Genomic DNA, 23,546 nt, shown 5'->3' with positions numbered 1-23,546 from the left:
AGGAAAGAGAGGGATGTGTGCATAGATGAACATGTCGCCCTGGGCTTGGGTCACACCCAAACCATACATTTAGAGCACATTGCTTTGCCCTGAGAATCCTGGGAACTGTAGTTTGTTAAGAGTACTGGAAATCATAGCTCTGTTAGGGGAATAGGAGTCTCTTAACCACTCTCAGCACCTTACAGGTTCCCATGATGCTTTGGGGGAAGCCATGACTGTTTAAGTGGTACAATGAGTTCTTTAAATGTATCATGGGGATATGGCCTCAGAGAGCCCAGCCTGAAACTATTTGAACTTTGGATAGCTATCCTGGCCTCTGTGGCTTCTGCCCCTCCGCCGCTCGCTTCATCTCTTCCTCAAGCCGTGTGCTGAAGTCCTTTCATATGTCACTTTTGGACATCAGTAGCGAAAACATGAAGAAGTGTTATTTGCTCGGGGTTTTCGTGGAACTGCCAGCTTGGTGGTTTCATATGAGCAGATAGAAGCTTCACTGGGCCAATAGCCACATGAAAGGCATTTTGTGCCCTTAGGATAAGGAATAAAGGATTGGCTCAGATATCTCCCTACTTAACCTCCCCCCCCCTCTCCAGTTTCCAGCAACTTCAGTGGAAATGGCAAAGGAACCCCCCCCCCCCCAATTGGGAACTCTGCAGCCCACATTAAAAACGTTCTTTAAATCACATTGACATATTCCTTAAGTCATTTTTCATGTATTTATTTTTTAAGTCTGAATTTATCTCCTTTTAAACCTCCTTTCCAATAAGCCTTTGAAAAACACGCTAGTGTGTAATTACAGGGGTTAGATGGATTCCCCTCCTCTCTTTTTCTTTGGCCCTTGAAAGTTTTCCCCATAGAAAGTTTCTTAATCTTTGGAGATTAATCTTTAGTTTCCAAAAGTTCCACACTTTCATGACAAATTAAATTAAGATTAGGGATAACTTGGAAGGAGTGGGGGGAAAGAAATGAACCACGCAAATCACACGCCAGCCATTAAGCCAGGGGAAATATAGGGAGCTGTGCCCCAGGGGTGTCCAATTCATGTGAGTAGAAGCCACTCATGGCAAGAAAACCACACTTCTTTGCCTCTTTTTCTCTCATTCCTTTGCAGAAATGGGATTTGTCTATTGGCTTTCTTTTTCAACAAAGCCCAACCCAAGCGTCTGTTCAGCAGCCTCAGATTTTGTAGTTGGAGTCAGTCCGTGCCCCACCATCCTAGGCCAGGTGGGGAAAGGCCTGTGAGGCAGGGAGCTGGTCTTCCAAGACTCACAGCCAAGTCACACATTGCCACCTAGGTGTGATCCGGAAGTGTAAGGAGCAGCAAGGATATGTGAGTCACTGATTCTTCAAGTTGACATTGGCCCAAAGAAGCATTTGAACAGGAAGTGTGAGTCATTTGAACTTCCTTTCTCTCCTGCTCCCATTAAGTAGTGTTCAGTGGCACTCTGAGTCATCCTGGCAAAAGAAATCCCTGCCTTCTTTCACTGAGCAAGGACCCAGTTGGAATGGCTTGGCTAGGGACCAGCTCCAAGAAGTTTGTAGACATATCTGTACCTACTTCTGGGCACCTACGGCAAGAGAAGAAGTCATAGGAGAAGGCAGGGTGACTAGGAGATAGCAGGGAGACAAGACACAAAGGGATAAGTGACTTGAAATGTGTCTATTGTGTGTATATGTGTTTGTATAGGGGACAGGCATTTGAGGGGAGAAGTTCTGGCATCACAAGAAAAGGACTTTCCAGAGGGATGGATGTACTGTGGTGTCTTCTTTCTGGTTAGAAATTATTGTCCATGTTAACGTTGTTAACGTTGTTCTGGGGGAAACTGCTGATAGTTGTGGATGTTCATGCACACTTAAATTATATTCTTGTCATGTGGAGACTAACACATGGTCCACAGAAGTGGACCTTGTGAGCACTTGTGGTGGCTGAGAGACTTGTCTGGAAGGACAAACGCCCACCATCTATGACTCTGTAGTCAGAAGATCTCACTGCTCTTTCTACATTCCCAACACATGGCTTATAAGCATCAGTTGTCGTTTCCCAGAGAGATAGATTGTAAAACCGCTCTGGAATTGTAACTCTGTGAGGGGACTAGGGGTATCATAACGTAGGGTTGCCATATTTCAAAAAAGTAAAAACCAGGAAACCCCGAAAGTTGTTCAGCTGTTTTTAGGAGGACCCCAACAATGTTGAGCTTTTTAAAGGAAAACCTCAACATTGTTGAGCTTTTCTTTACAAAAATGCCCAAAACTCGCGATTTTTAAAAATTAGACTTTCCTAAGATCTAGGACAAAGTGATGCCTTTCAGAAATCCTCCCCTCCCCCGACGTCAATTTCATCTTTGAAAGCCAAGCAACTCCCAGCAAACTACAGTTCCCAAGATTCTTTGGGGGTAACCGTGACTGTCTAAAGCAGCAAGATGCTTCTTCAAATGTCTAGTTTAGGTGGGGCCTAGGTGCTCCCTTCAACTTGTCACGAGGAAGATGAAGATCTTTCTGTTAGAATTTCTGGCTCCATTATTGCAGTCATAGGATTTTTATCTATCACATGACGATATATGTTTTGACTCCACAGAGTGGGAAGTGACAGAGACAGGATGTTTGTGTTACTGTGTTCCGTGAAGTGGGACTATTGTCCTTCGTTCTTTTTCTCTTTGCTGTCTGATGCTAGAGAGAGAGGGAGCCATGTTGCAATGCTCCGTGTGTGTTTATATGTATATGAAGTAGATTAGCCAAAATGCTGAGTTGCTGAGGTCTGTCACGCATGATGCTCAAACTCTGCAGATCCCTAAGTGTGCCAGTGTCTGTTGGCATCGGTTGCTGTGATGTTCGGGCTGAAGGAAGTTTATGAAGCTCCTGAACGATTGACCAGGAGGGAGAGAACATGCCAGTTGGGCATGTGTCTCTGCCAGGGTCCTACTTGAGTGTAGGTTGAGCTCCTTACACCTTCTGCCATGCAAATGATTCTGGACACCATAAAAAGAAAGCAAATGACTATGGTTTTGTTTGCTATTCTTTTGTCTATAGTAGGGACACATTTTCTGCATCTGGAGCCTCTTGGGATGGTCCTGATTTTAAACTTACTAATGTTTGGACACCCACCCCACGCAACAGAAATGGAAGGTTGTGGGGTGTTTGTACAGGTGAAAGAGTGCAACTCTTTGGAACTTGAAAAGCTTCAAAAGACAGTTCCTGTTAGCCAAAGTGAGATGTGTACTTAGCTTTACTCTTTGAGAAGGAACTTACCATCAATCACAGCGGTTAACTGGATGCCAGGAGGTGTTTCCCCTCATATTTTGAGTTTCTATCATAAAGTCAAAGGGCTGGAAATGACTTTTTAGGTTCACTCTGTGGGTAGGCCCACTGGCTTCCCACCTCTAAAAGAGGTCCCTCCCATCTGGGTTTTTTAAAAATGTCCAAGAACTGTTTCCCCACCAGTGAATCTATATAATGATCTTCTACATCAGCCTGAGGGAGAAAAAGGGAAATTCATGGGGGGGATGTATGTAGCACCTCCGGCCAGTAGGTGGTGCTAGACTATTCCAATGCAAATGCTTCTTGAATGCTTTTGCCCCTGGTGTGATAAGAGCAACATCGAGACTAAGGAGGAAGAGGAAGCAGACAGGCAGTGCCATGCGCTGGATAGGCTGCAAGTGAGAAGGAGGCCATGTGGAGGTTGGTTTAAGGCAGACGAGTTTGGCGAGGCTGTGGCCTGATGGACCACAAAGTAGTTGGCTGGGCCATGGCTTCTGAGTAGGACTGAGAAGCAAAGTTGGGCAGAACTTGGCACATGTGGATCGAAGCTTATTTTTCCAGTAATGCTACTACCCCATAGGAAAACCATCAATTTCTATGTATTGCAGTGTTGACCACTGGGTTCTCTTATTGGAGAACACCAGTTCCCACCATATGGCTTGCTTCATAATAACTACTTAAATTTGGAATGCGCCAACCGCCAACCAATGGGTGGAGGTATAATAAAGATATATTTTTTTAATAATGTGGCTGAGCCAATTGAAATATAAATGTATCAAGTTTTTCTGCCATTTGTTCAGGATCCACCCTCCATGCTTTTGGCTTTCCTCCCTTGCCGCTCAAAGTTCTCCATCGCCACATCCCCATCAGCTTCATAAATCTCTCTGTTAGGAAACGATGTTTGATACTCTGCTGAATTGTTTTGCTTTTACACCATCTCTTCCTGCTTTGCTGCCTGTAGTCACCCCCTGGAGCCATTCGGAGAGGATCCTGTCCCTACAGACGCATGTCAAATCATGTTGCCTGATGTTCTTGCTGCATTTGGAAGCACCAAAAGATGGTGTGGGGAGGGAGAGGGAAGAGAAGAGAAAAACCCTAACCCCTTAATTTATTTTTTTTAAAAAAATCATATCAGGTTGTTTCATAATTATGGTAATATATAATCCTGAGCACTTAACAAGGCTCTCCCTGGAGTCATGGAGGACCTGAACAAGGCATTGTTTCGGAATGATAAATTAATGAATGTTTATACATTGCTTTGAACATGCAAAGGGGGAACGGGTGCCAAATAAAAAGATTGACACCGGCTCTGTAAAAAAAAAGATTCAGCTCTTAAGTGAATCAGAGTATTAGCTTGCCTTTTGGGCCCTCTGCTGCCCTAGAAGGGACCAGCCGGGCACTGAATGATTCAAAGTATTGGTGCTGACCTTTAAAGTCCTCAACCCTTTCTGGGACCCCACCAGTGTGGTGTAGTGGTTAAGAGTGGTGGACTTGTAATCTGGAGAAGGAGTGAAGGACATATCAACGTTCTAGGTGTCTGTATAGGCTGTCCTAAACAAAAAAAGCTTTTACTAGGCACAGACAAGAGTATAGTGACGGCACCTACCTGATGTCAATAAGCAGGGAGTTCCAAAGTGTGGGAGCTGCCACCCTAAAAAGTAAATATATGGGGTAAGGCGATCTCACAGGTAAACTGATCCCAAGCTCTTAGGGGCTTTATCTACTAATAGTGACAGTAATAACAGCTTAATTCTCCAACCAGATGATGTGTGCACTAATTTGTATATCGGGGGGAAGTCTGTACAACCCAAATACACTATATTAGGCAAAAACTGTCTTGCAAAAATATGCTTGTTAGGCAAAATCGCATACAAAAATGTGTATACTGGGAGACGTTGGCACCAAAATGTTGATGAATTTTCATGTTGCAATCAGATGCTGAAATGTGGAGAATGGAATTCAAGACTGGGAAATGGAGAAAAAATAAAACTGATAGATTTGTGCATCCTTACTGCTGCTATAGTCCAAGATCTCCAGGGAGCAACTAGAATAGCCCAACATTACCAATTCAGGCAGGGGTTGGTAACAGATTTGTTTAAGAGGGTTCGTGTGTGTATATGTGTGTGTTTATACTATATATACAAACATCTATCTATCTATCTATCATCTATCTATCATCTATCTATCTATCTATCATCTATCTATCTATCTATCTATCTATCTATCTATCTATCTATCATCTATCTATCTATCTATCTATCATCTATCTATCTATCTATCTATCTATCTATCTATCTATCATCTATCTATCTATCTATCTATCTATCTATCTATCTATCTATCATCTATCTATCTATCATCTATCTATCATCTATCTATCTATCATCTATCTATCTATCATCTATCTATCTATCTATCTATCTATCTATCATCTATCTATATCTATCTATCTATCATCTATCTATCTATATCTATCTATCTATCTATCTATCTATCTATCTATCTATCTCTATGTATCTATCATCTATCTATCATCTATCTATCTATCTATCTATCTATCTATCTATCTATCTATCTATCATCATCTATCTATCTATCTATCTATCTATCTATCTATCTATCTATCATCTATCATCTATCTATCTATCTATCTATCTATCTATCATCTATCTATCTATCTATCTATCTATCATCATCATCTATCTATCTATCTATCATCTATCTATCTATCTATCATCTATCTATCTATCATCTATCATCATCTATCATCTATCATCATCTATCTATCATCTATCTATCTATCTATCTATCTATCTATCTATCTATCATCTATCTATCTATCTATCTATCTATCTATCTATCATCTATCTATCATCTATCATCTATCTATCTATCATCTATCTATCTATCTATCTATCTATCTATCTATCTATCATCTATCTATCTATCTATCTATCTATCATCATCTATCATCTATCATCATCTATCTATCTATCTATCTATCTATCATCTATCTATCTATCTATCTATCTATCTATCTATCATCTATCATCATCTATCTATCTATCATCTATCTATCATCTATCTATCTATCTATCTATCATCTATCATCTATCATCATCTATCATCATCTATCTATCTATCTATCTATCATCTATCTATCTATCTATCTATCTATCTATCTATCTATCTCTATCTATCTATCATCTATCTATCTATCTATCTATCTATCTATCTATCTATCTATCTATCATCTATCTATCATCTATCTATCTATCTATCTATCTATCTATCTATCTATCATCATCTATCATCTATCTATCTATCTATCTATCTATCTATCTATCTATCATCTATGCCACTCCTGTCAGGCCTGAAACATATCTTCTCTTGGTCCAAGGGAGGTGAGGGATTCTGGAGGTTGAATTGCACTTACTGGAAATGTGGGCAGTTAATTCACCGCACCTAAACCTAATACGTGAACTGAAATGTGGGGATCAAGAGGTGCATCATATTCTTCCTCACCCTCCTTAAATAGTACACCAGGAGAGAGAGAGGGCCCTTCTAAAATCTGGCAATTTGGGGCACCAGGAAACATTGCAAAATTGCACTTTGAAGAACCAATCACACATTCCTTTTGATGGAGCCTGTTAGAGAATTTGTTGTAAACTTTTGTGGGATGGAACATGCATTGCATAAATAGTGTTCTGTTCTGCGGCTGTTTATTACTTCTGCATAAATATATATATGTGTGTGTTTTCCAAACACTCTTCCTGATCCTCTCAGTTAATCTTCAGATCGAAGAAAGCTTTTGCCTAAAACAAATAAATCACTCTTCCTGATCAAAATCTTGCCCTTTCAGACCCCATGGTTCCCTTCTTTTCAACGATGAAATTTCTCAAAGTTCAAGCCAGATTCCTGACGCCAACTGGAGTGTGGTTCTTTTGTTCTGTATTCCTGGACTGCTGAAAAGTGCATTCGACGGGTTTTGTAGTCATCCCCTTTAAAGCTGTTAAGACCTGCGGTAGCGCAGGATGAATGCCCCGGCGCTGGGCGCTGCTTTACAAGAGGGGGCTGGTTTAACTGATCTTCTCAGTTGGATGTTAGGTGGACCTCTGAGCCATCTCTGATTTCAAGGAGGAATTCCAGAAGAATGGGCCTTCTATTAGGACGGTCCAAAGCAAGGCGAAAATGTCACACCCGCTCCCAGCCCCCCTGACTCCTTGGAATAAAGTCTTCAAAGACAAAGCAAGAGATGCATCAGTGAACAAGTTGACATCTAAATGGGAAGGGGGGAAAGCAGGCAAACTTCTAAGTGTCTCATTCATTCGCTTCCACCTCTTGCATCATCTGTGCATTGCTTATATAAGGTCGTTGAAGCTTCTCTTTTAAATTAACATGCTGGAGGAATAACTCAGGTTTTACAATCTGCAGCAACACAGGTTTCCTTTTTTTTTTTTTTTTTGGTTATTAATCAGCAGAATTAAATTATTGCTCTACTCGTGGAAAAGCTCCAGTCTGGTTTATTAATTGGATCATATATTTAACCTGTTCCAGACTGCTAAGACTTGTTCTCGATGAGACTGAAGGCGAAGACGAATGCTTTTCATCTCGGCGGCTCTCTGCTGATAAAACGTGTCCTATTATCGCACCTGGAATTATCGAGCTCAAGTTTATTGAGAGCAGGATTTACATCTGAACTGAATCTAAATTGTTATGTCTTTCTTGCCTGCAATGCTTCCTTTGAACCCTGCCAGAGAGAGAGAGAGAGAGAGAGAGAGAGAGAGAGAGAGAGATTGTGGAGGTTTGGACTTGGACTGTAACTAGAGCACTGCTGGATTGAGCCCAAAGGTCCACTTCCTGTTTCCCAGAGTGGCCAACCAGAAACCTCTGGGAAGCCCACAAGCCGAACCAGAATGAAGCAGCCCTCTCCTTGCTGCCCAGCAGCTGATATTCAGGGGCATCCTGCTCTCAAACATGGAAGCTCTATATAGCTGTCACTGACAGGGTTTTCATATTCCATGAAATTGCTTTTACAGCCATGTAAACTAGTGGCCATTGGGACGCGGGTGGCACTGCGGTCTAAACCACAGAGCCTAGGGCTTGCCGATCAAAAGGTCGGCGGTTCGAATCCCTGCGACGGGGTGAGCTCCCGTTGCTCGGTCCCTGCTCCTGCCAACCTAGCAGTTCAAAAGCACGTCAAAGTACAAGTAGATAAATAGGTACAGCTCCAGAGGGAAGGTAAACGACGTTTCCGTGCGCTGCTCTGGTTCGCCAGAAGCGGCTTAGTCATGCTGGTCACATGACCCGGAAGCTGTACGCCGGCTCCCTTGGCCAATAAAGTGAGATGAGCTCCGCAACCCCAGAGTCGGCCACGACTGGACCTAATGGTCAGGGGTTTCTTTACCTTTACCTTTAAACTAGTGGCCTTAGCCTTTTGTGGTGGCGGTGGATTCATGATCTACTACAGCCAGGGATGGAGAGCATGTGGCTCTCCAGATGTTTTTTGGGCTAGGCCTATCATCCCTGACTATTGGGCCTTGCTGGCTTGGGCTAATGGATGCTGGAGCTAAAGAACATCTGGAGTATCACAAGCTCTCCATCTTTGCACCGTGTGACGCGGAGATGGAAAAGTGGGTGCAATTCTGAGATTAGGGTTATGCCTCACCATTCACAGGAAGTAGCTTGTTGAGCGGTTTAAAACATTTACGTACACTTTGTGTTGTTGTGCAAAAGCTTGACACCTCCAGGCAGGGCAGGGAAAGACCACTGCCCCCTCCAATGGAAATCTTGTGAAGGGAGCATAGAACCCACCAGCACTTTGCCTGGAGAAGGTCCCAGGCTTGGTGTTTGGCCTCTCCAGTTGGAAGGAGTCAATGCTGTGCGAGGAGAAAGAAGGAAGAGAGATAGCTCAATGGTAAACCATCTGCTTTGCATGCAGAAGGTGCTGATAATGCCAAGGTCGCAGGTTCGATCCCTGCATATTCCTGCATTGCAGTGGGTTGGAATGGATGATCCTCAGGGTCCCTTCCAACTACAGTTCGATGATTTCCATGAATCCCTGGCATTTCCAGGTAGGGCTGGGAAACAGACTCATGTCTGAAAGCTGCTGCCGGTCCGTGTAGACAATACTAAGTTTGATAGACACATGGTTTCACTCAATATAAGGCAGCTCCAAACTCCCTTTTCTTCTCCAAGCTACACAAATGCAACCCTTTCCCCAAAGGTCAAACTCTCCAGGCCTTTTGTTTTCAGGGCTCTACTTTAAATTTGCAACTGCCCCCCCCCCCGTGGTTCTGTATCTTTCTTGAAGTGCTGCAAAAGAGAAATGGAAATTCTATTGACTCTTCAACAGCTGACATTTAGGTTGCTCTAACTACTTTGTGTACCCGTGGCATAATTTGGGTGCCCTTAAAAGAGTGCCTGTGTGTGTGCGTGTGTGCGTGTGTGTGTGTGTGTGTGAAACGCAGCCGTTTGGAATTTTAAAGCCACTAATTAGAGGGAATCGACTCTTGCTGCTTTCATCCCGGGAGCTGCAAAGCTGCTGGAAGGAATGAAAGGGAAAAGACAGTGTGCACTGAAGTGCTTCAACAGCTGGGCAACGTGGGCTGGCACCTAGGAGAGAAGGGCACTTTCTTCATGCAAATTTCTGTGGGAGCCGAGCACCCATAGAAAAGCTAGTCCCCGCATTTTACCTCTTAGCCACAAAGCCCTGCAGGTACACAGCACCTTTGGTGTGAAGATCTCTGCTCCTCACCAAGGCTCTTTGAATCCCAAGGCTCACAGACCTTTTGGGAGGACTGTCTCTTCTTTTCCTCTGCAGGTAATTGCGAAGGGTAATTACTGCAGTAATTGCCAGTGCGGCATGGCAATCTTTGAGCTGGGAACCAGCTTCTCAGCTGGTGGACCAATCTTCTCAAGGAAAGTGATTCACACTGAAAGAGGCAGCTGTCAGGTTGGGTTGGAGGAGTCGCGCGACGCGACAGTCTCTGCCCAAAGTGTTTGCTTTGTACTCGGTCCACGCAACCAGGCAGAACGTGCCGGATCGCAACCCCGACTGAAGACAATGGGGAGACTGAAGTCAAGAGAAAGAGGCATTTTTGCCTTCAGTGGACTTTTCAGATCACAAAGCCAGTGGTTTCATGGGCTGGGTTTCATCTGGCTGGGTTTCGCCAGCCACTCTGGGCGGCTTCCAACAGAATATTAAAATGCAATAATCTATTAAACATTAAAAGCTTCCCTAAACAGGGCTGCCTTCAAATGTCTTCTAAAAGTCTGGTAGTTGTTTTTCTCTTTGACATCTGGTGGAAGGGTGTTCCACAGGGCGGGTGCCACTACCAAGAAGGCCCTCTGCCTGGTTCCCTGTAACTTGGCTTCTCATAGTGAGGGAACCGCCAGAAGGTCCTCAGTCTCCAGGCAGAATTATGGGGGTGGAGACACTCCTTCAGGTATACTGGACTGAGGCCATTTAGGGCTTTAAAGGTCAGCACCAACACTTTGAATTGTGCTCAGAAACGTACTGGGAGCCAATGCAGGTCTTTCAAGGCCGGTGTTATATGGTCTTGGTGGCCGCCAGTGGCGTAGCGTGGGTTGTCAGCACCCGGGGCAAGGCAAGTAATTTGCGCCCCCTAACCCGTGGATTTGCACCCCCTAACCCTAACCCCCAGAAGTTGCGCCCGGTGCGGCCGGCCCCCCCTGCATCCCCCACGCTACGCCACTGGTGGCCGCTCCCAGTCTAGCTGCCGCATTCTGGATTAATTGTAGTTTCTGGGTCACCTTCAAAGGTAGCCCCACGTAGAGTGCATTGCAGTAGTCCAAGCAACAGATAACTAGAGCATGCACCACTCTAGCGAGACAGTCTGCGGGAAGGTAGGGTCTCAGCCTGCGTACCAGATGGAGCTGATAAACAGCTGCCCTGGACACAGAATTGAAACTTGTACTAGAGCCTTCTGGGTAGTGCCATCATTCTTTGGAAGTCCCTGCCCAGAGGAGCTCATCTGGTCAACTCTAGGGTTGCTCTATCTCCAAAAGTGGAAACCAGGACAGAGTTGTTGCTTTTTTTTAGGGGGACCAAAGTTGTTGAGCTTTTTTGGCAGTCCTAGTCAACTCAGTGCCCATCTTTTAGGACATGCTGGATCTTCTTTGTGGAAGATCTCATAAGCTACACCCCCCAGTCCTGACTCATACTGGCTCTAATTTTCGAAAGTAGTTATATTACACAGGGGTAGGCAGTGGAGGTTGGTGTATTGGGGCAAATGGGGCACTTGCTCCACCAGCCTTAGCATGCCTTCCTACTTATAAGCAGCACAGAGGCGGGGGCTGTCTGTATGTCAACTTCTCCTTCTTTAATCTCAGTTTTGGCCCTTGTAGAATACAGCAGGGAGGAGGATGCCTGGAGGTTGCTGGATGGAGGAGAGAGGGCAGTAAATAAATAAAAACACTTAACTAAATTGAGAAATAACCAGAATATTTGAAACTCAGCAAAGAGCAGTCAAAATAAAAATAGAAAGTAAAAAATTGTCCAGTAGCACCTTATAGACCAACTAAGTTTGTTCTGGTATAAGCTTTCGTGTGCATGCACACTTCTTCAGATACACTGAAGCAGAAGTCACCAGACCCTTATATATAGTGAGAGGGTGGGGAGGGGTATTTCTCAGAAGGGTAGTAGGAGATGGGTGATTGGCTCAATGGGTATAGTAAACTTGTTGACGACTGTTAATGACTGCAATTAGTCCTACAGGAAAAAGCAAGGGATAGTATGCAAATGACCAAAAATAGCTTTAGCATGTGTAATGAGACAGGAATCCAATATCTCTATTAAGACCAGATCTCTCCATAGTTTTCAGTTTGGTAATAAGTTGTAATTCAGCAACTTCTCTTTCAAGTCTATTTCTGAAATTCTTTTGTAATAAGACAGCTGCTTCGAGATCTTGTATTGAATGTCCTGGGAGATTGAAGTGTTCTCCTACCGGCTTCTCTGTCTTGTGATTCCTGATGTCAGATTTATGTCCATTTATCCTTTGGCGTAGGGTTTGGCCTGTTTGTCCAATAGAGAGAGCTGAAGGGCACTGCTGGCATCTGATGGCATACCCAATGTTAGAAGATCAGCAAAGAGCAGTTGCTATTGCTATTGGTCTTTATTGACATAAGACAAAGAACAGTTAAAAGAGATGAACGTAGCAGACCTAGTAAAAGAGACGGAAATGTTTTACCCTTACACAAAAAGGCTCTGCTCATCTCTCTTGCTCAGCCACTTGTGCCATGGAGCCGTCATTCAGTACCTTGCAGAGGGGGAGTAAAGACCCGGCTAAGGTTGAAGGTTATAGGGGAGCGTCTCCATGGGCTATGCTTGCTTACTGAGTGCTCATGGAAAAATTGCCTTGGAAAAAGGAGGAATTTGGGAAGGGTTTCAGCAAATCCAAGAAAACTTGTTGAAGTATTCTGGACTCAAGTTATTAAGGGCCTTGTAAAATATTACAGGAACACCGAACCTCACTGAGCAATGTATGGGCAACCACTGCAGGCTTTTGAGCATGGGAGTTATGTGTCCCCCCATCAACAGTCTCACCACAGCATTTTGCAGCAGCTGGAGCCACTGGATGAGGCCCAAGAGTAGCCCCACACAGAGCTCATTGCAATACTCAGGTCCTGAAGTTGTGGAACAGAAATGCTTCATGTTAGTAGTTTTCTGTGCCATTTTAAGAATCCACAATGATAGCAAAAGGCAGGGGGTTTTTTTTGAGCAGGAACTCAGGGGAAGTGAGTTCCCTTATAATTAATATATATGGGGTGCGCTCCTGTTGCTCAGTCCCTGCTACTGCCAACCTAGCAGTTTGAAAGCACGTCAAAGTGCAAGTAGATAAATAGGTACCGCTTCAGTGGGAAGGTAAACGGCATTTCCGTGCACTGCTCTGGTTTGCCAGAAGTGGCTTAGTCATGCTGGCTACATGACCCAGAAGCTGTACGCCGGCTCCCTCAGCCAATAAAGCGAGATGAGAACCACAACCCCAGAGTCGGCCACGACTGGACCTAATGGTCAGGGGTCCCGTTACCTTTTTTTGGGAGGGGCTGAAACAGTTATACACCCAATGTCTGAGCCCAAAATCCACCTATATCTGTAATCAATAAAGTTGCAGCCACTTCTGATGCAGATCATTGTCTGCTTGAGTTTATTAATCACATCTTAACATTTATTCACTGCCTGGTGGGCTGGGGTGAGGGTGGCACTGTGACTGGGCCCACAACAAACAAACAAACAAACAAACAAACAGACTTTGTGGTGAGTTCCCACCTTTTTTTCTAGAAAGAAAAAGCACTGGCAAAATGTCTGGTTACTTCACACCCTGCATTGTACAACTTTGGGATTTCTTATTTACAGAAATAGCTCTCTTAAATTGCAGTTGCCTATAAGAGCATTCTGAAGGATTTTAAGAAACACAGAGATATGCAGTGGAAAAGCACATATAATCTGACAACGGGTGGCATGTCTTCCCTCCGAAATATGAGAAAGGACTTACAGGACCCATGAATGCTAATCCTATCCTAATACCTTTGGAATTTTTTCGTATATGATATGCAAATGTTGTCGGATAAAAAAGCCACGGTTCTTTGGGCTAAATTTGGACTAAACCTTTTCAGAGTCTTATATCCTGACCCAGAACCCAAATACTTGGATAGCAGCAGATGCTGCCCTCTTGACTTTTCTGGGATTACACCAAGCTCTTGGTCCCCCCCCCCCCCCGGTTTAGTTCCTTCAACATTTTCACCCTGTTCTCTCCACTTCGGGATTAAAGAAATGAGATATTTAATCCTTTATTTCGTCTTGATTTTTTTTAAAAAATGGATTTAGCAAAGATCCTTGAGAGAAAACACACTTGCCACCTGTGGCTTTGCAACTAGATTCATTCTGAATGTGAAATGAGCACATCCCTTGGCCCAAAGTGAAGCTCACAAGGAGAGTCAAGCTAGATTTATTTATTTATTAAATTTGTATACCACCCTTCATGTGTAGATTGAAATTAAGTGTTTAAATCAATTAATTTTTGTTATGTACCGTATTTTTCGCTCTATAAGATGCACCAGACCATAAGACACACCTAGTTTTTGGAGGATAAAAACAAGGAAAAATTATTCTGAATCCCAGAAGCCAGAACAGCAAGAGGGATCGCTGCGCAGCAATCCCTCTTGCTGTTCTGGCTTCTGGGATAGCTACGCAGCCTGCATTCGCTCCATAAGACGCACACACATTTCCCCTTACTTTTTAGGAGGGAAAAAGTGCATCTTATAGAGCAAAAAATACGGTAAATAGATTTTGTGGGGATGCTTGCATAGTTTTGGGACTGGGAGGAGCGGACAGGAAGTTGTCATGGCTTCAGGGTCCAACTTCCTCTCTGTGGGGGATAAAACTATGGATTTGGAACAAGAGGGCAGTGCTTGCAGTGCTGGCCATGAAGCCTTTTCTCGGAAGCTCCAGGATAGGCGGAGGCCATTCTGCCAACATATTTTTGACCTAAGGGGGTTGCATTTCTGCCCTTCAACCATGAGATCCAGTAGAACCCAATACCGGTATACCTTGGATCCCGAACACCTTGGTACTCAGATGTTTTGGCTCCCGATCGCTGCAAACCCAGAAGTGAGTGTTCCAGTTTGCGAACGTTCTTTGTAACCCGAATGTCTGATGGGGCTTCTGCACTTCCGATCCGCTGCAGGATCTTCCCGGATGCAGCCAATCAGAAGCCGGGCTTTGGTTTCTGAACGTTTTGGAAGTCGAACAGATTTCTGGAATGGATTCTGTTCGACTTCCAAGGTACGACTGTAGCTGCTACAGCTGCTGAAACAGACTATACCTTTTTAGCCCATGGAAGTTCTGCTACTGAGCAGGCTCGGTTCTGGTTAATTTGCTGCTGGAGCAACATTCCAACATTGCCCAGAACCTTCTGGCTTTTGTCCAGCTCAGTCCTACTCAGCGAACTCCCATTGAAATGAATAAGCCAACATTAGTCATGCGCATTGATTTTTGTAGGTCTGCTCTGAGTAGGAGCAACATTGGATACAGACCTCCGCCTACAACAGCCATCACCTGGGGGCAGAAGAGGAGTGTAGCTATTTTTTGCTTCCTGCTGCGTTTATGACAAAATTTGCCCTCCCAAAGCTTCTACATCAGTGGTTCTCAACCTGTGGGTCCCCAGATGTTGCTGGACTACAACTCCCATCATTCCTAGCCAGCATGATTAGTGGTCAGGGACAATGGGAGTTGTAGTCCAACAACATCTGGGGACCCACTACAACTCCATCATTGCTAGCCAGCAAGACAAGTGGTTAGGGATGATGCGAGTTGTAGTCCAACAACATCTGGGGACCCACAGGTTGAGAACCACTGTTCTACATGCATATCACTTGAAGTCCTTACTGTCTGGCACCAACAGAGGCTTCCATTAACGTGCAAATGGTGGCTGTGGAGAGATTTGTGACAGTGTGAATGAGCCAGTCATCGTAAGCAGAATATCTGAACCCCTTGATGGGCACACGTGGAGGCAATTTCCATATTCTACTGCAGGTTAGGGAGTGCTAAAGTCCTGTACAGACAGGTAGGAGCCTTTTCCTTGAGGTGTGCTTCAGTCACCATGACAAAGCTATGAGAAAAATGAACAGGTCAGAAATACACACCCAGAGCCAAGAAACCAGTAGCGGAAGCACCATAGCTCAGTGGCACAGCCTCTGCTTTGCATGCAGAAGGTTCCAGGTTCAATTCCCTGCAACTCCAGGTAGGGTTAGGAGTGCATGTTGCCAGAAACCCTGGAGATTTCCTGCCAATCATCATAGATAATACTGAGTGAGATGAACCAATGATCGGACTCTGTCTAAGGCAGCTTCCTGTGTTCCAGTGCGTTAGGAGCATGCCATGTGGCGATAACCCCCATCACACGCCACAAACTGAGGACCACGCTAACATTTGCTCAGTTAATTGCTATTAACAAGTGTGTCCTTGTGTAGGCAGTTAATGATTCACCCATTTACTTGATAGGCCCTTTTCATAACAGATTGGGAGCCCAGTTGGGCGGTGAAAGATGATTGGGTTATTTGCTTAGCCCGCTGGCTTTGGCGGTTGTAACTGAGAAGGCTTAAGAGGCCAAGGCATTCAGGAATTCCCTGGATGCCTTCGCTAGCTCGTTAAGGGATGGATGTTTGTGTTTGATAAATGAGAGGATGATGCGGAGCAATTAGCATGGCAGGTTGAATGGTGCGGGGCTTCGTTATCTGCAAATGATAGAAGGAGGGGAGGATGGAATTCCACTGCCGGTTAAAGCCATGGGATTCTGGCAATGAGTAACTATTTTGTCTGTGATGCAACCCTGGGGGCCATTAGTGCCCTCTGTTCCCCACACAGCTATAAACACACCCACTTAGGTGGAATTCCATCTCAGATTTATGGCTTAAGGAACGCTGAACAGGGCTTTTTATTTTCTCCGCTCAGAATCTGCAAGGTGTGGCCGCGCACGATAGGAATGCCGAGTCCCCATGCAACAAAAAACTTGGGTGTTCATCCCATGCTATTAGACTTTGCTTACCATGCAGAGAGGTCAGCAGCCCACACCTACCTCAAAATAAAGCTTATCTACACCCATTTTATTGACCCACTGAAACATATTTCTATTGGGGGACCCCCCCAAAAAACCCTAGAAATTAATTCATGTTTGGGTCTTGATTAATTGGGATGTGGGTGAATGTACAAGCTGCAGAATTGTTCCAGACAAGGAATCCCTGGGCTCGCAAACCAGCCTGCCAGACCTAGCAAAGAGGAAATCTGTGAACGTGACAAAAGGTGTCGATGGGCCATCTGAGAGGAATCCTTAGGTCTGGGGAGACAGATGTTGCCAGGGTAACTGGGAGTGAGGTGACAGGAAAAGGGAGTCTTGAGCAAGGGTTGCTGGGAAGAAGGAGGAGGAAGAAATGAGATCCATCTTGGGCAGGCTGGCTGAAGGCTGCCTGCCTTGGACTCCAGGGATGCAGTCTTGTAGGGTGCGGGACCCTCTTGAAAAGACCATGTAAGATCCCTCCATGAAGACCGAACGTGTAAACGGGTGAATAAACCATATTTCTTTCTTTTTATATTGGGTTGTATAAACAAGAATAAAGGTAAAGGTAAAGGTGCCCCTGACCATCAGGTCCAGTCACGGACGAGTCTGGGGTTGCGGCGCTCACCTCGCTTTACTGGCCGAGGGAACCGACGTTTGTCCGCAGTTTTTCCAGGTCATGTGGCCATCATGACAAAGCCACTTCTGGTGAAACCAGAGCAGTGCACGGAAATGCCGTTTACCTTCCCGCCAGAGTGGTACCTATTTATCTACTTGCATTTTGACATGCTTTCGAACTGCTAGGTGGGCAGGAGCAGGGACTGAGCAATGGGAGCTCACCCTGTCGCGGGGATTTGAACCGCCAGCCTTCTGATCGGCAAGCCCTAGGCTCTGTGGTTTAGACCACAGCGCCACCCGCGTCCCGACATAAACAAGAATACTGTTATACAAATAAGTATACCGAGTTTTCTCACGTCATTTGTGTATCACAAAAATAACATAATACACGTGGAAAAATATCTACAACATATGTTCCATTATTAGTGGTCAATGTATAGGTTCATGAATTGGTTTAAACAATTAGGAAGAAGAATTAAAAAGGGGGGAAGAGGGGTTGGGGGGAATGGTGAGTGGGGTGGGGTCGGGTGGAATAAACCATATTTCTTAAAGCTATGACAGTCTCCGCCGTGTCTCGATTCTCCAGAGGAACACAGTGTACCTGGAACCCCATGGACTCTTGCTACTGCTTGGCAGAGAGTGGGAGTGGTACCCAAATTTTGTAACGCTATAATGCTTTCCTGTTCAAAAGATACCATCCAAAGCTGCTTGCCAAAGTCAACGTAGGATAATAATAACACAGCGAAACGAGAAAATTGCACTGGCAAAGTGGTCCGCTCCTTCGCACCCCACGTGCTTTTGCTTGCCAGGATGGAGGAGAAACAGGAGTGTTTGTAGAAAGTAGCCTACTGTACAGAGCTCAAATTCCCCAGCTACCAGCCCTGGTACACACCCTCCTTGAGGTTTTGGCCTGGCTGGAATGTGGCCTTGGACCCCAACGATGCTGCCTGCTTGCCTTGATAGAGGACAGAGAGGGGTGTGTTTTTCTCCAGGGCATGTGTTGCTCCACCCACTTTGCCTCTGGCCCCACCCACCACTGTCATGTGACCCTCAGAAGGCTGTCTAGAAGGGAACGAGTCCCTCAGGTGTAAAGTTTCCCCACCCTGACGTGGGGCAAAACTTCCCTACACGCTCCAAAATGCACTTTGCCCCATCAGAATCCTCGATATTTCTTTATTCAGCCGCCCTGAGCCCGGCCTTGGCTGGGGAGGGCGGGGTAGAAATAAAAATTATTATTATTATTATTATTATTATTATTATTATTATTATTATTATCATCATCCTGGTGCCATCAATGAATGGGAGTGTGTGTGGCACAGCACACACACAGTCTTGAGTAGAATCTATGTGAGGCTTGCCTCTTGATAAATAGAATTATTTACTGTTCTCTGAGAGAGCTTGAGGGCAAAGAAACAGCAAACAGACCTGCAAAAACAAAGGTGCATTGCGGTGTGTGCGCGCGTGCGTGTTTGCCTTATAAAGAGATGGTTGCTGGGGGAATAGGGTGGGATAGCAATACAAATGAAGGAATCGATAAATTACTGCAACTTTGCCTTGTTGCTGAACTCTGAAGAAAAGAGATTTCTGGTTGTGTGCCGTGGCTCCCTGTGAGAGGGTTGTACGAGTTCGGGTGGGGAAGGAGGGGGTAATTTATTCCAAAGCACCTCAGATCTGTTGGCTGTGTGCACAAAGATCAAACCCAGAGATCCAGCCCTGCCCACAGGCCCATGCTCAACATGACAGATATGAAAAGAGATGGCAAAGGGGAACAAATTGCCAGTTGCCAGGCTTGGAAAATAAATAACGGTGAACAACGAAAGGGGAAACCTGAAGATGAATACAGCTCCAGGGCTGGAAGCTCCTCACCCACTTTCCTGGATATTAAGGAACATTGGAAGCTGTCGTACACCAGCATACTTTGCAAGTGTCCCAGGAAAAAACCGGGACTTTCTGGTTTTTCCTGAGAGAGCATGGCAGCCATTTTGGGCACTGTGCTATTGTGCCGAAATCTCACCCTGAAAAAGCGTGGTTTTTTGTGTGTTTTTTTTTGAGGGGGCCTGCAATTTTGCGTGGTGCATTTTTGGGTGCCCTGAGAGCACCTTTCCGAAAAGGGTGTGTCTTTGGGGCTCTGTGGTCTTGTGCAGGTCACTTGACTCACACAGATGGGAAGATGTGCATCCTGGTTTTGGGACACAAAATAATAATAATAATAATAATAATAATAATAATAATAATATATTTATACCCTGCCCATCTGGCTGGGTCTCCCCATGTTGTGGGGTATGTACTAGCTCTGTTCATGTGTTACTTGCCCATAGAACCATACCCATAAATTGATCAGGGGGGTTGGAGAGACTCCCCCATGAGGTAAAATAGCATCATTGGGGACTTTATAGTTTAGAGAAAAGTCAAGGAAGAGGTGGCATGGCATGGAGAGAATGAAAAGAGAAAAGTTTCCTCCCCTCTCTCATAACACTAGAATTCGTGTGGCTCCAATGAAGCTGAATGTTCGTTGCCTGTGTCTATGGGCCTGTTTTTGTTAGCTTTTTGTTGAACTCGCTTCCCCACCAACCTTTAAACTCAGTGACGGAAATTCTATTTTAGCATGATGAATCTCCCCTAATGCCTAAATACCTCTCTCCTTCCTGCCTTCCTTCCTGTAATTAGGACTGCTGCTGCTGCTGCAGGTCTTACTTTTCAGAACATCCTTTTAAGAACAATACATCACTGGGGAATCCTGACACGAAGGGTGTATCCAGAATGCCGTTTCCCCCTCCCCCCAGGCAATTGCTGACCCCTCCCCAATCATATTGGGAGGTGGTGCTGCCCTCTTGCATGCCAAAATCTGTATGAGCCCTTGCCTCCTCTCTGCTGGTTTTTCCCCCGTTTCTTTTTTTAAAAAAGGTTTTTGGTAGGGTTGGGGCAGAAATTTAGTTCCGTTCACATTAAAAGGTGACGCTGCCTTATTTCCACTTCCTTTAATAATACAGGATCCCAAACCAAGCTGCCTTTTGAAATGGGCAGTACAGTGGTACCTCGGGTTACAGGCACTTCACAGACTCCACTAACCCAGAAATAGTACTTCAGGTTAAGAACTTTACCTCAGGATGAGAACAGAAATCATGTGGCAGCAGCACGGTGGGAGCGGGAGGCCTCATTAGCTAAAGTGGTACCTCAGGTTAAGAACAGTTTCAGGTTAAGAACGGACCTCTGGAACGAATTAAGTTCTTAACCCGAGGTACCACTGTAATCTGAATTTTGCAATGCAGTTCTCTAGCCAACAGATGTGTATACAAAATGAATATACCAGGGCCGCCAACTCATGGGGGCTGAGCCCTTTTGGGCACCCCCAATATTTTGGGGAGCAGGCCAGCCCACCCATTGTCCAAAAATTTGTGTGTGGAGGGAGGTAGAGCAGGGAGCATGGCACATCTTCAGTGGCTGCTTCTTCCTCCTCCTCCTCCTCTTCCTCCTGCAGCAGAAGGGAAAGAGGGTCAAAACAGCAAATACAAATGAAAATAGGCATACTTCAAATGCACCACATTAGACCAAATCCTTGCAAAAACACAGGGGTGAGATTCCCATGCTTACCATCTTAATTCACCCAGAGGCACCTACACATATAAATTAGCCTATGCTTGCCAGCTTCCCATAGCACCTGGTCAGCCACAATGAGAACAGGGATGCTTTGGACTTGATCTGGCAGGGTTCTTATTTCGTTTTATGAAGGACCGCCCTGATTTTTCTCCCCCATCATTTGAGGTCTGGTTGAATCACCCCGACTTAAGGCATAGCACAGTTTAGCTCCGCAGTTATTATTTTTTTATGAACGCCTAAGGAAATTAAGAGAATGTCATGCACCAACAGTGAAATCGGCCCCCTTCGGTTCCTTCTGAACCTTTTCCCACCCCCTTTCCGAGCAGTAGGGATAATATTAAAGTTTGGAGACTGTAGCTCTGGTTACATATAAACACGCAGAGGCCTACAAGTGCAAAAGGCCATTAATCATATCTCTGGCACAGCTGCTCTGCTGATTCGTCATGGCATTGTTGAAATGTATCATTTCAAGAGGCAGGGGTGGGGAGGGGCGTCTGAACTAACGGGAAGGAGGCTCAGGGAGAATATGTTTCTTTTTTCCCCAGCCATCTATGGCCACAAATTAACTCCAGGGAGCTAATTATCTAGAAGCAAGGCCGGTCCAAAAAAACATTGTGTTGCCTAAAGCAGAGCATCCAATTAGCAGGGCCTCACTAATGATAGTTAACACAAAATCTCTCGTTGGGCTAGCCTTGTGTCCCCCTTCTCAGAGGACAGTGCTCTGTTTAAAGGCATCCTCTGTTCGAAGCACTGTAAAGGTAAAGGACCCCTGGACAGTTAACTCCAGTCAAAGGCAACTATGGGGTTGCAGTGCTCATCTCGCTTTCAGGCCGAGGGAGCCGGTGTTTGTCCACAGACAGCTTTCTGGGTCATGTGGCCAGCAGGACGAAACCGCTTCTGGCGCAACAGAACACCGTGATGGAAACCAGAGTGCATGGAAACACCATTACCTTCCCACTGCAGTGATACCTATTTATCTACTCGCACTGGTGTGCTTTTGAACTACTAGGTTGGCAAGAGCTGGTACAGAGCAACGGGAGCTCACCCCGTCATGGGGATTCAAACCGCTGACCTTCTGATTGGTAAGCCCAACAGGCTCAACTGTTTAGATCACAGCGCCACCCGTCCCTCACGTCTTGAAGGGTTACAAACCCTAAGACTAGAGAGACACTGATGTTGCCCATCAACAAGTGAGCACCTGGACTCTAGGCTTAGCAGATGTACAGTTCTCTTGGTCTTAGTCTTCCCCACTATGGTGAGATGCACAGTTCTCACAGTGGCTAACTAGATGCCTGCGGGATGCCCGCAAGTGCATACTCTCCAACACTTTGAAGCCCAAATCTGGGATGCCACCTTCCTAGACACCATCTTCCTGTTTTTCACTGAGAGAGCAAGGCGGCCATTTGGGTTGCTGTGTTCTCTCATGATTTCGCTTGCTGCCATTTCCTCTCCCCAAAAGCACTTTCTTTCAAGCACGGCACCCAAAACACATGTTTTGGGTCGCTACTCAAAGATTGTACTGCCAAACCGTGTGAGATCACGGCAACCAAAATGGTCACTGTTCTCTTGCAATAAAAAACCAGGGATGTTCGAGTTTTTCTGGGACACTTCTGGGAAGGCAAGCTGGACCTGGGTGGAACAGCACTTTTCCCAGCTATGGTTCTCAGCAACTGGTATTCTGAGGCCTTCTGCCTCCATCAGTGGAGGTAGAACATAGCAGAGCCTCCAAGTGTCTCTGTTTTCCAGGGACAGTCCTAGATTTACAGTTTCCAATTTGATCCTGGAATACCCCTCTTTTCCTTAAAAGGTAAAGGTAAAGGGACCCCTGACTATTAGGTCCAGTCGTGGCCGACTCTGGGGTTCCGGGTCATGTGGCCAGCATGACTAAGCTGCTTCTGGTGAACCAGAGCAGTGCACGGAAATGCCGTTTACCTTCCCGCCGGAGCAGTACCTATATATCTACTTGCAATTTGACGTGCTTTCGAATTGCTAGGTTGGCAGGAGCTGGGACTGAGCAACGGGAGCTTACCCCACCGTGGAGATTTGAACCGCTGACCTTCTGATCGGCAAGTCCTAGGCTCTGTGGTTTAACCCACAGTGCCACCCGCATCCCTTCTCTTTTCCTTAGAACGTCCCTATTTTCATTGGAGAAATGTTGGAGGGTATGGAATTATCCGACCCCCAAGCTATCTGAAGGCAGCCCTGTATAGAGAAGATTTTTAAAAAATGTTTTAATGTTTTATTATGTTTTAATATATGTTGGAAGCCACCCAGAGTGGTTGGGGCAACCCGGTCAGATCGGTGGGTTATAAATAGTAAAATTAATATAGGACGTCCCTATTTTCATCGGAGAAATGTTGGAGGGTATGACATTGCCATCATGGCTAGTAACCCTTGCTAGCCTTATGTTATCCTCTGTGGCTTTGCCTAAATCATCCAAAATGGCGACTCCGCCACTACACCTTATGGGAGTGGATTCTATAGTTTAACTACGTGTTGTGTGAA

The sequence above is a fragment of the Podarcis pityusensis genome, assembly GCF_964106645.2.
Source record: "Podarcis pityusensis genome assembly, chromosome: 14".
Lineage (NCBI taxonomy): Eukaryota > Metazoa > Chordata > Lepidosauria > Squamata > Lacertidae > Podarcis > Podarcis pityusensis.
The sequence above is the reverse complement of the archived record's forward strand: the minus strand, read 5'-3'. Positions refer to the sequence as shown.